Source organism: Jaculus jaculus, chromosome 8 (assembly GCF_020740685.1).
Source record: "Jaculus jaculus isolate mJacJac1 chromosome 8, mJacJac1.mat.Y.cur, whole genome shotgun sequence".
Lineage (NCBI taxonomy): Eukaryota > Metazoa > Chordata > Mammalia > Rodentia > Dipodidae > Jaculus > Jaculus jaculus.
In genome coordinates this window covers 122,279,545-122,294,971 of record NC_059109.1, presented here as the reverse complement: position 1 = coordinate 122,294,971, position 15,427 = coordinate 122,279,545, and the positions used below count along the sequence as shown (strand labels likewise).

Sequence of the window (15,427 nt, the reverse complement as noted above, 5' to 3'; positions counted from 1 at the left end):
CCCACTAGGTGGTGCAAGCATCTGGAGTTTGTTGCAGTGGCTGAGGTCCCATCTCACCAACTCTCTCTCTCTCTCTCTCTGTCTGTCCTATGTCTCTTTCTGTCTCTCTTGCTCTCTCTAAAGAAATTAAAAAAAAATTAAAACTCTAATTGGCCCCTCTGTCTCTATCAGGTACATGCTCATGGAGTATGTTGTTTCCAAGACAACTATGACCCTGTACACCAGACAGCCTCAGAGTTCTGAGAGAGCATCACCATTGCCCTCTCTGGATTCCAAACCTGGACTCAGAATGCCCTACTCATGTTCGAATTGATGCCCAAAAGTCTGCTGCCTACCTGCCTAGTGCAGTTATCATGACTTCCAGCCATGGAGGCTTCATTCAGCCCAAGTGCAGATGACATTTGAGGTCCAGGAGAAGGACTTCATATATCATCCATGTTTTGTTTTGTTTTTGTTCTTGTTAGATCAAAGACTACTGAATGATGTGGAGTCTCTGGTTGTGTCAGCCAGTGATGTCAGTTAACCTTCCTGTTTGGAGTCTCAAAACATACAAATATTACTAATAATATTCATTATTACTCAAATATTAATGACATGCTCACTTGAACACTATTTCATATGCATACTTACCACACTGAGAGAATTCTATGAGTGTTTATAACGGATGATATAAAGATGAGGAAACTGAGACTTAAAAATATATTTTAAAAAATAGCTGGGCATGGTGGTGCATGCCTTTAGTCCCAGAACTTGGGAGGCAGAGGTAGGAGGATCTCTATGACTTCGAGGCCACCCTGAGACTCCTTAGTGAATTACAGGTTAGCCTGGGCTACAGTGAGACCCTACCTCAAAAAAAAAATAATAAAAATAATGCTGGGGAGATGGCTCAGCAGTTAAGGTGCTTGGCTGTAAAGCCTAATGACCAGAGTTCTATTCCCTCGTGCCCATGTAAAGCCATATGCATACAGCAGCACATGCATCTGAAGTTTGTTTGCAGTGGCTAGAAGGCCCTGGCATACCCAGTCTGTCTGTTTCTCTTCTCTTTTTATCCTTGCAAATAAATAAATAAATATTTTAAAAATAAAAAAAAGAAGATTTGCCCAAAGGTTCATAGATTTAAACACAAAACTAAAGCACACACTAAGCCTCCCTGACACTTCTGAGCCCATAGACAGGACTAGTCCTTTATACAACCTTCTGTGAGATAGCTGCTACTGATCCCATTTCATAGATAAGGAAACTAAGTCATCCATTCAAAGCATTGTCTCCAAAGGAAGAGAGCATGGTTGGGAACTCACCAGGGAACTAGTTAGAAGGAAATTCTCAAATAATCACCAAAGACCTTCTGAACCCCAAATTCTGGGGTTAGGGCATAAGAATGTGTACTTTCAGAAAGTCTTCCAGGTGATTCAAATAGCTTGAGGTAAAACTGAGGACTGTTGGACTCCAAAGCCTTCTGTTTTTCCCTTGCTAAGTTGTTTCTGATAACAAGAGTTACTGGCACTGAGATAACCTACCTTCCCAGAGTGGACACTTCAGGAGGACATTGATGTCAGGGGCTCTGGGGCTGTGAAAGCTGCCAACACCTGTCAATACAACTGATAGTCTTCTCCCAGCCTTACACACACACACACACACACACACACACACACACACACACACACACACACCAGTTGTCATTCAACCATCTCTGGAATTTTCCTCTCCTTTTGCCTGAACAGTGGATAATCTAAGAGAAAGAATGGAAGGAGTGGAAATTTCCAAGGAAAAGCAATGATGAGTCACAAAGTGAAGCTGAGAGCCTCCTGCAGAGGAATGCAGAAAAACAAAAAACAAAAAAAAGGCAAAAATGACTGTTTGCAGGAACAATTATATTTTCTGGTTAGTTCAGGATTAAATTGAATCTGGGAGAAGAATTCAATGTTACAAGCTTGCCACCTCCAATTTTGTTGAATATTTTACAGGGATTATTGAATATTTTGCAATCATCCACTTGACTGACAGATAAAGGACACACTTATTAAATTCCTAGCAAGCCAGGATTGAATGGAATTGTTTACTCTTTGGAAGAACAAAATGGAAATGAAAGTAGCCTTTAGAAAGTGGACAAACTGGAGCTGGAGAGATTGCTCAGTGGTTAAGCCTATAAAGCCTAAAACCTAGGTTCGATCCCCCAGTACCCACATAAGGCCAGATGCACAAAGTGTTACATGTATCTGCAGTTTATTTGCAGTAGCTACAGGCTCTGGAAAACCCATTCTCTCTTTCTCACTCTTCTCTCTCTCTTTCTATCTCTTTTTGGAAATAAAAATATTTTTAAAAAATAAAATTGACAAATTGTCCTTCACAAACTCTAAGGAGTTAAATTATAACTAGCTACACAGAATAATTTTAGTTTAAAAAAGATGTGATATTATAATAGACATGGTGAAAATTAAAAACCACCCTAGATATCATCTGATCAGAGTCCATTTATTGGAGATGAAGAATTGAGTCCAAGGGAATTTTCTAAAGATCACTCATCAAGTTACTAACAAAACCAGGGGAGGATTTGTGGGCCCTGACTATTTCTAGGCCCCTGTTCTGTGGTTTATTGCAAAGCATTGAAATGCTGCTTATGCTGTCTAGTCAATGGTAGTTTGTCTTCTAGTAATTTCTGTAGACCCCCCAATCTGATTTCTGCACAAATAGAACCTTCTCAAATTGAATTATACTTTTCATCTCCTCATTATGGGAGTAGCTGAGGTGTTCCTTTAATATTCATTGAATGTCGACTATAGGGAAAATATGGTAGGGATTGTAAAGAGAAATAAGACACGGTCTCTGCCTTCAAGGATATTACTCTCCTCCTTGAGGAGACCTGTAACTGGATTAGTTTCAATAAATGTGATACGTGATAGAGAAAAAGCATGTATAGTGTCCCAAGAATGCTGATCAGAAGCTCAGCATACAATTAATTCTGCCTGAGCAAGTTAATGAACTACTACGTAAGGCTTAAGTTAAAGAGAGTACAGGAGAAGGCTTGTCCCAGGTGAGAGGACAATAACTTAGGAAGTTTAGGAGTGTGGTGGGCTCAGAGAAGTGGTCCTGGAATCCATAGCATGCTACTGAGACAGTGTGGCTTGAGATTAAGCTGGAAGGGTATCTGGAGCCTGCCAGGAAAGGGCATCATATCTGTGATCAATGTAAATTCACATGCCAAGACCAACTTATTTCAAAAGTGACATCATCCCAGTGCCAGATGTCCCATATTGTGCTGGGCCTTGGCCCCAGGTTCTCCTTGAGGTTTACAAATGTCATCTTTCCATTGCAAAGAAGTAGGGGGCAGCATTTTATCAGTGACATTCCCTCATTTTCATTGTAAGCTGGCCCCATCATTCCTTTCCAATACCCTTCCAAAGGGACTTCAGTGAATCCGCAGAGCTCAAGTTGCTTCTGACAATTTATGCTAGGCCACTACATCTTGAGAAGAAAATAGAATTATTCTCCACACCTCACAGGTGGTCCTGAATTATAACAGGGCACTTAGAAAGTGCTTGTTAAAGTAATCAGGGATAAAGAGGAGAAGCTGGAACTGTAAATATGTAGTTGCTAGGTAGCAGAATAAACGAAGCTTAGAGACCATTTTTTCCCCTGCACTCAAGGCTGCAGCACTGATAAGTTAAAAACATGGATAATTCTACTAGCTAACATTTGTTAAGTAATTACAGGACAAAGCACTTTGCATACCTCATTTCACATAACGTTCTCAACAATTCGGTGATGACGCTTAAAGAAACTGAGGCTCACAGATGACACAGTTCCCAAGAAAGCAGAGCTGAGTTTGAACCAGGGCTTATGGGATTAGCTTATGAACAGCCCCTTCTTCTAAAAACTTTTTGTTTGATTTTTTTTTTCCATTCTCATTGTTTCTTACATTCTTCACCAGCCATTTATGCCCTCCATCTTTCTTTATTAGATCTTCCTTTTGTTCCCAAACTGAAGCTTATCATTCTTGCTTATACTTATTCCAGGTGGGTGGTAATGATGCTGAAATGATGAGCTCAGGAGGAGGCCAGATTTGAAGCAGCAGAGGGGGAGTTTAAATCACAGCCATTGGGTACTGTTGAGTCACTGAAGAGGTGTCAGGTAGGCCTCAGAATCTGGGAGGCTGGAGCCCGGCAGAAACTTGATTAGGAACATGAATTCTGACTATTATTTTATATACAAGGTGATTGAGTACCCCACTATAAATGGGGAATTTGAGGTCCAAAGTGATAAAACACATTTCTTGGGGATATTCATCAAGTTAGCAAAAGAACCAGCAGCATATAGGAGTTGGCTATTTAAAAGTCCCTTACAGCTGCAGGGCACAATGTTAAAATATGGACTGTGAAAGGAGCTACATGAATGTGCTTCAACTGTACAAGGTTGACAGTCCACCTCAATCCTGGAATGGAACTTAGTCTTAAGGTGTGAATGGATTAGGTCACCCCAAAATCTGGCTGAATTGTGAGGGGAAGCCTCAGCATTCAAAACTGAACTTTCTAGGTTAGAGAGATGGCTTAATGTTTAAGGTACTTCCTTGTGAAGCCTAAGTACCCAGGTTCAATTCCTCAGAACCCACATAAGCCAGATGCATAAGGTGGTGCATGTATCTGGGGTTCATTTTCAGAGGCTAGAGGCCCTGGTATACCCCTCCCCCTGCTCTCTCATAAAGAAATACATAAAAATTTAAAATACTGAACTTTCTTACAAACCTTAAAGTTTGGTTTACATACTAGTGATTGGTAATATAATATACATACATATATACACACATATGTATATAGTGTTTGAAAGTCATGTTGAACATCAACAAGATTGGAAGGTGGCATCTGAGGGATTAAAGAAACAATGAAGAACAAGGTCTATCAGCCCCCTCCCTAATTAACTACACACCACCTCCTTTATTCCCTTGATGGTGCGAAGTGTGATTGTGAATGAAGGTGTTACGATGTTCAGTAACTCAGCCCTGGCTGACTTTCAGTAGAATGTCCTCAACAGGGGTGAGAGAATAGCTCACACCAGATGACATCTGAGTACATTTCAAACCCAGACTTGCTCCAGAGCTGACATGCCAGGTGTGTAGGGTATGTCACCAATCAAAATAGTGACTGTTGGTGGCAAAGCAAGACACGGTAGTTTTCATCTAGGAAAGCCCGTGTGATGGAGAACACAGACTCTAGTAACATGACCGGGAGTATGAATGGCGGCAAGTGAGGAGAGGTGGTCCTGAGCCATGAACAGTGTGATACGTCTGCGCTAAAAGGACATAACTGTCACCTTCCAACTATCTGAGTTGACTTCCTATTTAAATGGAAGCTGGAAATGAAATAACATTTCAATTCCCTGCAACGGCAAGGACACGTTCGGCACGGCTGTAGCAATGGATTAATCTTGACATGTTCCTTTCTCATACCTCCTACATCCATTCCCACATTGTTTTGATCATTTGGCACCTTCAATATGTCTACAACCCCTGCACTTTGCTCCATAACCATTTCCCTCATCTCTCCAAGTCACCATCATCCTTTACCTCAGTAAGATTCACAGTTCCTATATAATGCCCACAGACAACCCTGACATTCTCTACTCCCATTTTTCCATAGTAACTAGGAAGATATATTCAAGCTAAGTATAGGCTGAAGACCCAAGACCCTGAGATAACACACAGGTCTTTTTTTGTTCATATCTCCCAGGCTGTTACTCATCATTGCCCTACTCTGGGAGTTTTAGCACATTTTCTTCTCTCAGTCGTTAACATTTCCATATTCTTTCTACCACAGGAACTCTATACCCTTGTTCTATCTAGAGCAAGGTAGCCACTATAGCCCCTAGGCTAAATCTAGTCCAATATGTCTGTTGAAATAAATAAAATTTTATTAGAAAACAGCCATGCTTATTTGTTAATATATTTCTATGGCTGAATTTGTATAATAGTGGACTTGAGTAGTTGTCATAGATGCCACCTAACCCATAAACCCTCCACAGAAACATTCTCGAAACTCTTAACTGACTCCTTTAGATCTCGGTTCGCACACTTATTGCTATGCTGGCCCTCCTCTCACCCAATCAGATCAGCTCTCACTTTTCATTGCTAGCACAGAGTTTCATACTCTGTTTCCTCACAGTGCTCACCTCACTTTTCAAATGCATTTGTCCAAGTCTGAGGCTTCTACGCTCCGGATACTACAAGAGGAAAAGAGAAGTTACAACTTATTATTGTTGTATCCTCAGCATGTAACACAGTGCTGGACACAAAACAGATACTCAGAACTCTTTATGACAGATGGATGCACAGATACATAGATAAGACCCCAGCATGGAACTTCCGTATACTCATCAAACCAGAATGAATGTTTAGGAAGTGTGATGCAGTGGATAAAACATACTGTGCGGCTTGCAACATCGAAAATTGGATGAGGGCAGAGCAATGAATCAAAAGATGTTCCTTTCCAGTCAGTTGCTACCCAGTCTTAGCTTCCCCTCCACTCCTATCACCATCTGCCATGTCAGTACTCAAGGTAATGGGGCAAATACTCTCATATGTTTCCTGCAAAACTAGGAATTGTAAGGTGGGCATGGTGGTTCACACCTATAATTGCAGGACTCGGGAGGCTGAGGTAGGAAGAACACAGTGGGTTCAAGACCAGCCTGAGTTACAGAGGGAATTCCAGTGAGATCCTCCTCAAGATAAAATAATGAGGAATTGCTACCCCAACTAGCCTCTGAAAGGTCAAGTTGGTCTGAGGATGTGATTCGGCCATATCACAAGAGCAGTAAAGGTTATCAACAGGGGAGGCGATATTCAGAGTATACACAAATATAAACTCAGGTGGGCTTTTCTACCTGCCTCTGCTAATGAAAGGAAAACATTAAAGAAAAGAAACAGCTGTAACAATAGACTATGGTTCTCCATTGGCCGATTGGCCTTATAAGTAGAAATGTAACTCATCTGAGGAGATAATAGAGACAATGGGCAGTAATATGCATCCCGTCCATGTGCCCATGAGGAGCCACATTCCCTGCCCACTTGCTCTGACAGCCAACGTGTTTGTCTAAGCATAAAGACTTGGCTAATATAGTCAATAATCAGTAGGGATATTGGGTAATTTTCTGATTTCTGCTTTGGTTGGTGACAACTCTACTATTACTGGTAAATAGTTTTGCAGGGTTTCTGCAGATTTTCTAATGCTGGAAAGGATTTTGCTCTCTTGTACAATTCCTTCTGAAAGCAAATATATGCTTTTAAAAAATAGCATCCAAAAGATATTACTAGCATTAACTTTTCTCTAGAGCTTTGGGTAGGAAATGGAGGATAGGAAACAGATTTTTTTTTTTCTCTTTGTTTATGATTCTGGTCCTCCCTGAGGTCCAGCTGTCCCTAGAATTTTTCTCAGTAAATCCTTTCCACTGGACATATAATTATGAATGGATTGGTCTCTCTGTAGTACTTGGAATATTACCTCCATGATATTAAGTGGTAAGAGATGAATGTAGGGAAGAGAGTTGAAATACTCTATTTTTTATAAGAGGCTGACACAGATTTTAAGAAATGGAGAGGAAGGATTAAGTTCAGTTTTATGAAAACCATTCTGGTGACCATGAACTGAATGTGTTAGAATGGGAGGAGAAGACTAATAACGAGCAGGTTTATTTTTCTGCACGTATCACACTTCTAGGAGAGTAAGAGCATAAAATATTGATGCGTATGGGGAATTTCGTTCTGCCTCCTCAGTTATACCCACACGCCTGCTAGCAGAATTAACAGTTACCACTACCCACCTGATGTGGCCATATCTTTGAAATTAAGTGGTGGTAGAGGGTATGCTTCATCAGATTTTGTTCTTAGGATGCTTTGTAAACCCAGGGTATTGATTAGCTCCTCTAACTTGCTCCATTATTTTTTTTCTTGATCAATCAATATTTTGAGGGTTTGATATGTGGAAATATTTGGACATGTTTGATTTGGCAATGAATGTCATTATTCAGAAAATGTCTCATTGGGACGGTTCAGTTTTTCCAAGGTGAAAACCCCTTTTCATCTTGAGGGGTCTTTGATGTAGGTTAGATGAAATTCCCTCTGATCTGCAGATGTGACAGAGGCTTAGAAAGTAAAAGATTCATTCCAGACTAGCAGAGTCATTTCTGTTTCTACGGCAGTGGGGACCATAGTGGTGAGTCTTCAGCCAGCTGTGTCCTGTCAAATACATCCACAAGCAAATGTAGTCCCTGGCCTTTCTTGCTGTAACCCTTCCCATTCTTCCCTGTCACTCTCCTTTCAAGTTGATCCATCAGCAGAGGTTTAGCTCGTAAGTCAATGTCATTGTCATGCTTTACTTATGAAATAGATACTTGCTTAGCTTGTTCTGCAATTTAAAAATGCAAATCACACTATGCCACTGCTCAGCCACAAACCTGCCATGGGTCCCTATTGTCCTTGAAATGAAGTTAAAATGTACTTTATGAGCCACAGAGACCCAGAATGAACTGACTCTTCATCCCTGGTAACTCTTCAACTTGTATAATACAGCACAGTCATATGAACCATTTTCCTGTTTTTGTCTTGTGTATGGTCAACATCATAGCTTCAATACTTTTGCTTTTTCCTTATAGAATGTTTTTCTTTTCTTTTATTGTTTAGCCATTACCCATCCTTCAGGTCTAGAAATAAATCTCAATTTTTGAGGGCTTTCCAAAATATTCAGTCTAAACTTCCAACACTTACTTTTTTCTAGTAGCACTATGTTCTTGTGCACCTAAGCATGTTTCAGAAGTGTCACATATATAAATGTTTATTCTTTTACAGGTTTTGTGGCTAGTATCTGATTCCTTTATTAGTAAATAAGCAGATAGTCCACTCCTGTTTTGGCCACCACGGCATTCCTGGAGACTACGGCGTTCTGCCTGGACTGTTTGATTGACTTGTATTTGTTGAATGAATCTTTGTTAATTTTGCAATCAAGATGAACCACAATGGTTAACTTCTGACTACTCAGTATTAAACCAGGTATTCTAATGTGTTGCTAAGAAAGTCTGTGGAATGGTAGATTTGTGCAGTTGATGTTAGATCTTAATTTCATGGTAGAGAAGGGAAGATTGGAGAAGTGACCATTACACTCACCCAGAAAAGTTATAAAGAGCATGCATTACACATCCATTGCTTAGGAAGTCCTAAATCCTTGTACCTTTGTCATCAGTTCTAAAGGCCGAATCACCAAATAATCAATTCCTTGGTCTCAGTCATTGAGGATTACTCTTCAGAATCTCCCTGTGGGCCCTGCTATCTTCCCCTTGTGACCTCTCCCTCAGTCCTGTGCAGGATGCTAAACTTCCAACATTTAATCTTTTCCAAGTCATACATACATTATTTGCCTCCAAACTTATGCCTTTGTAGGTCTTATCAATATCTGGAATAATATGAAAAGCCAACTTACACTTAACATTAAAAGAAAACTATACCTCATTGCCTTGTCTTTTTAATGAATTTTCATTTTATTTGCAAGCAGAGTAAAAAGAGAGGCAGAATGAATAGTCATTTGCTGTGGCTAGAGACCCTGGTGATTCCATTTTCTCTCTGTGTCTCTCTCTCACCTGCCTCTTTCTCTCTGTCATAAATAATTGAATAAAATATATAAAAATGGTACTGGGAGATGGCTTTTCATTTAAGGCACTAGCCTGTGAAGCCTAAGGACTCATGTTTGAATCTCCAGGTCCCACAGAGCCAGGCACACAGTGATGCAAGTGAGCAATGTCACACACGTGCTATAAGGGGCCAGACACATCTGGAGTTCATTTGCAGTGGTTGAAGGCCACATACCCATTCTCTCTCCCTCTCTCTCTTTCTCTGCCTCTTTCTCCCTCTGTCCTTCAAAATAAATAAGAATATGAAAATAAGAATAAATATGTATATGTAAAAATATAAGTAGTAGATCTAGGATCCAAAACTAGTTTTTTTTTTCTTTTTTGATTGCATATGATTCTACTATTCACAAATAATGAGAGATATGCTGACAGTACTGCGGCCACTGAAGTGAAGGCCTGCTTGGACAGGAATTTCCTCAAATCCCAGGAGATAAGTCATTCCTTACTCATCTATTTTTAAGTTTTCATGTATATTTTCCATTTTTGACATTTCCATACATATATATAGTGTATCTTGATTGGTTGTCTGGGAGGTTACAGAGGCCCCTAAAGCAATCTACGCTATTCCCATTGCTCTTGGTTGCCCACCAAAACTAGATGATAAAGTCTTTGTTTCTGAAGACACCACACATTTTAGTTGCAAGACATAGATAAGCTGAAATGGAACTGGGTTGTAGCTAGCTTTCTGTATACCGGGAGAGGGAGAAAAGCCCTCAATGGCCCTTACCAGCTATGGATCCTGTTAATTCAACAACCAGCCTACCAGGCAAGATATGTCCACTGGACAACAGTGGCATGCATCTTATGGTAATAACTAACTGCTTTCTGATTAGATTTGAGGCCACAGGAGAGGTTTTCTGTCTGATACTGTAAACCTGGCCTAAAGCCTACGGCTAGGGACATAGGCCTGGAGGGGAACCTGCTACTGTGGTTATGTTAAATGGACAGCATGCCAAACTGACTTCTCAATATCAAAATTTGTCCCCATAGATTAGTACTTCTTGAAACCTTGATCACAGAAGTTCCTGAATACAATGGGCAGTGGTTAATGAAGAGTTATTCATCTGTTTTTAAGGTTACATTAATCTTTTCAGGTTTTAGACCCTAAAAAGTATTAGAACATTGCTATCATTTACTCATTCAAGGTTTCTTTTTAAAAAATATTTTATTTTTATTGATTTATTGATTTATCTGAGAGAGAGAAAGAGGGAGAGAGAGAGACAGAGAGAGAAAGAGAATGTGTATGTCAGGGCTTTCAGGCACTGCAAACGAACTCCAGACACATGTGCCACTTTGTGCATCTGGCTTACATGGGTACTGGGGAATCAAACTAAGATCTTTTGGCTTTTCAGGCAAGCACCTTTAACCCCTAAGCCATTTCTCCAGCCCTCATTCAAGGTTTCTTGAACATCTACATATTATGAGTCAATGCGTCTTAGCTTTTGTGCTATATCAGTAAGTAAAGCAGAAATTTACAGTTCCTCTGTACTCTAAATTCTAATAGTGGTAAGATAGAGAGCCAATAAGCAACAGGCAATAAGAGATCAATTATATGGCATGATTAAAGGTGGTAAGTGCTCTGAAACAATGAGACAGGCTGAGGAGGCCCAGAGAACATAAGCAGGGAGGGTATGATGGTTTTTCAAAATAAAGTAGTTAACCAAACCCTTCTAAAATGGTAGGAGATGTGTCAGGAAAGAGTCTGTGTGAAAAGATTCCAAAGCAAGCATATACCTGATGTGTTGGAGGAAACATAAAGAATATAAAACTCTGCTTTGGCTATAGAGCGCCAGAGAACAAAGTTTGAATAATGAAAATCCCTCACTGTTCTTTATTATACAGATTTGGGGGTCCAAAGGAGTGAAACCTAAGAGAACTATGGTCTTCTTTCTCCAAATCCAGATCTTTCCAAAAGGATCTACCTGCAAGCATTGTGAATGGGTTGAATCCTTGATTCTTCCAAAGAACCACAAAGACCCATGTATCTTTGAGGGCTGAATCCTACTATTTCTGAACCTTCTGGGGCAGAAAGCAAGTCCTTTAAATAGTTAAGCTGGGGCTGGAGAGATGGCTTAGTGGTTAAGCAGCACTTGCCTGTGAAGCCTGAGGACCCTGGTTCAAGGCTCGATTTCCCAGGACCCACATTAGCCAGATGCACAAGGGCATGCACACATCTGGAGTTAGTTTGTAGTGGCTGGAGGCCCTGGTGTGCCCATTCTCTCTCATTCTTTCTCTCTGCCTCTTTCTCTGTCACTTTCAAATAAATAAATAAACATAAAAAATAATAAATAAATAGTTGAGCTCCTTATTGTTAATTAAAAAAATGACTATTTGTAGGAGATACTAAGCCATAACCTCAAGGAGCTGTCCCTGGGGCTGCCTCTGATCAGATCATTTTTAAATAAAATATTTTTTTAAATTTTATTTATTTATTTTATTTGAGAGCGACAGACACAGAGAGAAAGACAGATAGAGGGAGAGAGAGAGAGAACGGGCACGCCAGGGCTACCAGCCTCTGCGAACAAACTCCAGACGTGTGTGCCCCCTTGTGCATCTGGCTAACATGGGACCTGGGCAACCGAGCCTCGAACCGGGGTCCTTAGGCTTCACAGGCAAGCAGTTAACCTCTAAGCCATCTCTCCAGCCCTTAAATAAAATATTTTTATTTTATTGGCAATCAGGGAGATAGAGAGAAGAGAGACACACAGAGATAATGGGCATGCCAGGGCCTCCAGCCACTGCAAATAACCCCAGGTGCATGCACCACTTTGTGCACATGGCTTTATGTGGGTACTAGGAATCTAACCTACTTTGCTAGGCAGACAAGCACCTTAGCCAGTGTGCCATCTCTCTAGCCCATGATCTGACCATTTTTAGCTCAAGAAGGTCTGGTGTTGACTCCTGCCTTGCCTGTACTTGCCCTATTGCAGGGTTTTTATACTTGCTGCAATCTGTATGTCAAATTCTCATTCAGGCTGTTTCCCCAGGGTATGGCCATAGTTATTTCCCTGATACTCCCCCTACCCAGAATCTACAATATCTACCCTACTTAGACTCATTCTCTGGGCCCTGATTGGCAAGGAGCCCAGGATAATGTTAAGGACGTTAGTTGGCATAGACACTCCTGTCATTGTTTTCTGAAAGCATCTTTTTCAACTGACCCTAGATGTGGGGAGTGTTTAGTCACCATTCCAAGTCATTTATTTAGCATGAAAATTTATTAGTTAAGCTATTGTTTAGCAAATTTATCACATTATGCTTTTTTTTTTTTTACTTAGAAGAATTGCTTAATTGGTGTTTTGTTACTGGAATTGACTGTCAATTATGTGGCTAATTCATTTACTTAAGGAATGAATTTTTTTATCTGGGTAAAGCAATTCAAAGTGCATTGTTAACTCTTTAACGATTAAAGATTGCTGTCAATAGCAATTCATGTCATCAGGAAGATTAAACCATTTGTTTTTCTTGAAATATCAGATGGTGAAAACCACTTTGGAAAAGTATATAGGAAGTAGCTTAGAAACTTTCATTAAATAATTGTCTTATAATATGTGGCAAAGCACAGTTAACTGGAAGGTTTTGATTAGTTCCCTTGAAATGAATTATTTTAATGGAAATACATGTATATTTCTGTAAAGTTTATGTGTGTTCTTTTCTTTTTTTAAACTTTTGTCTTTGGGTTCTTACAAAAACATCATGGAGAACTGGTATTAGGATTTGTGTTCGTCAGCCTCTAAGAGACCCAGTGATCCCTACCTCCTCTTCTACATCTTTTAATAATCTCCTTCCTGTGATAAAAGAAAGGCTAGATTTAGTGACTGGCTTCTGACACATAGAATATGACAAAGTAGGGCTGTAGAGATGGCTTAGTGGTTAAGGTTCTTGCCAGCAAAGCTAAAGGACCTAGGTTCAGTTCCCCGGGGACCCATGTAAGCCAGAAGCACAAGGTGGCACAAGCATCTGGAGTTCGTTTGCAGTAGGCACCTGTACACCCATTCTCTCTCACACACATTCTCTTTCTCTCATAAATAAAAATAAAATATTCAAAAAAGAATACGATAAACTGATGAGATGTCAGTTTCCAGATTAGGTCATAAAAGTATGTGGTTTGAGGGGCTGGGGAGGTGTCTCAGTCAACAAAACTCTTGCCACTCAAGCATGAGGACCTGAATTCAGTTCCCCAGTACTCACAGCAAATCTGGGCACAGTGTCATGTGCCTTTAATTCCAGTGTCATGAAAAGAAAGAGAAAGAGAGAGCCAGGGGAATCCTCTGGGGCTTGCTGGCTAGCTAGTCTGGCCAAGTTGCTGAGCTTCAAGTTCAATGAGAGACCTTGTTTCAAAATATAGAGATGGATTGAAGAAGACACCTGGCATTGACCTCTGGCCTCCACATGCATACACATACCTGTGCACCCACACATATATAAACATGCACGCACACCACATACACACAGACGAGACAATGGTTTCTACACTGGGTATTCAGCTCTATGCTCTCACATGCCCTGTGAGGAGCTAGCTGTGATATTGTGAGTTATTTTACAAAAAAAAGCCCACTTAGCAAGGAGCTGGTAGAGATATCCAGCCAATAAAATGCCAACAAGGAATGAAGGCCCATATTCCAATGTTCTATGAGACAATGAATCTACCAGCCACCATGGGCGTGAACCTGGAATCTGATTCTCTCCAAACGGAGTCTTCAGATGACACCAGTGCCACAGTATGCAGTCGAGTAGTACAACGTTATGAAAGACTTGGAGCCGGGGTGCCCATCTCGGCCGCATTCAGCTACTTTGAGGCTCTTTTCCTGTATCGCTGATTCCCCTCTGATCCATTCTCCTTCATTACCACGAGAAGAGACATCTGGGATTCCTCGAGAGACTGCCAAGCAAGCTTGAAGGATAGAACTCTACCGTGTTTTCAATCAATATCGGCGTCAGACGTGCGATGGCTCTCCCAAAATAGTGACAACAGTGATTCTCAAACATGAATGACTTGAGAGTGACTAAGTGTGTTCCTCCTGGTTTGGAGTCAAGTGATCTATCTTCAGTGTGCTCCCCTGTGACTCTTAGCCCCAGGATTTAGGATCTGCTCTGTAAAACAAAGTAGATGGGCATTACAGTGCTCAATTCTGCAGCTGGTCCTTGATGTGGACACAGTGCTTTGCTAATTCTAATAGTTATTATCAAGTTTCTAGGTTTAAAAAAACAATTCATTTTGGTTGCTTGCTTTTTTTTTCTTTGCATGGTTTTGAACAATCCCTAGCTGAACTACCTTATTCAATCCCTGGAAGAAGAAACAGTTTTCTAGTATATGAGCAACTCTAGGACCTTCTGTGGAAAAAAAAAAAGATTATTATTATTACCTGGAGTTCCCCTATGAAGTATCCGGTGACAATGTGGTCATTACCCTAGCAACACCAGCCTCACCTAACAAATTGTGGCAAGTGAAGACCCTTAGGCCACGTGCCAGCCATACCACATAAGAATCATCATAAAGCATCTCAGATATGTAAATTAAAACTTGAGGCACATTAGTCTAATCAGCTTCTTAATTAAAGTTAAGATCCACAGAGGTGGAGGGAATTGAATGAATAAGGTAGTGGCAAAACATGGTTTCAAACACCAGTCTTGAGGCAAACAAACAAGTAAGTGTTCCATCCATCCGATCCATGCTCGGTTATCTACGTGGTTCACTAGAGCCACAAACACAGCCTGAGTATCCAGGGCACAGTTTCAAATAGAGAAGGGAATTGTCTAC

At 40.5% G+C, this 15,427-nt stretch overlaps 1 protein-coding gene across 5 annotated transcripts in view; it reads left to right on the top strand.

Moving 5' to 3' along the window:
* Ptprt (protein tyrosine phosphatase receptor type T) overlaps nucleotides 1-15,427 on the top strand; it is a 1,232,244-nt gene that overhangs the window by 1,106,333 nt on the left and 110,484 nt on the right. The window lies entirely within an intron of this gene.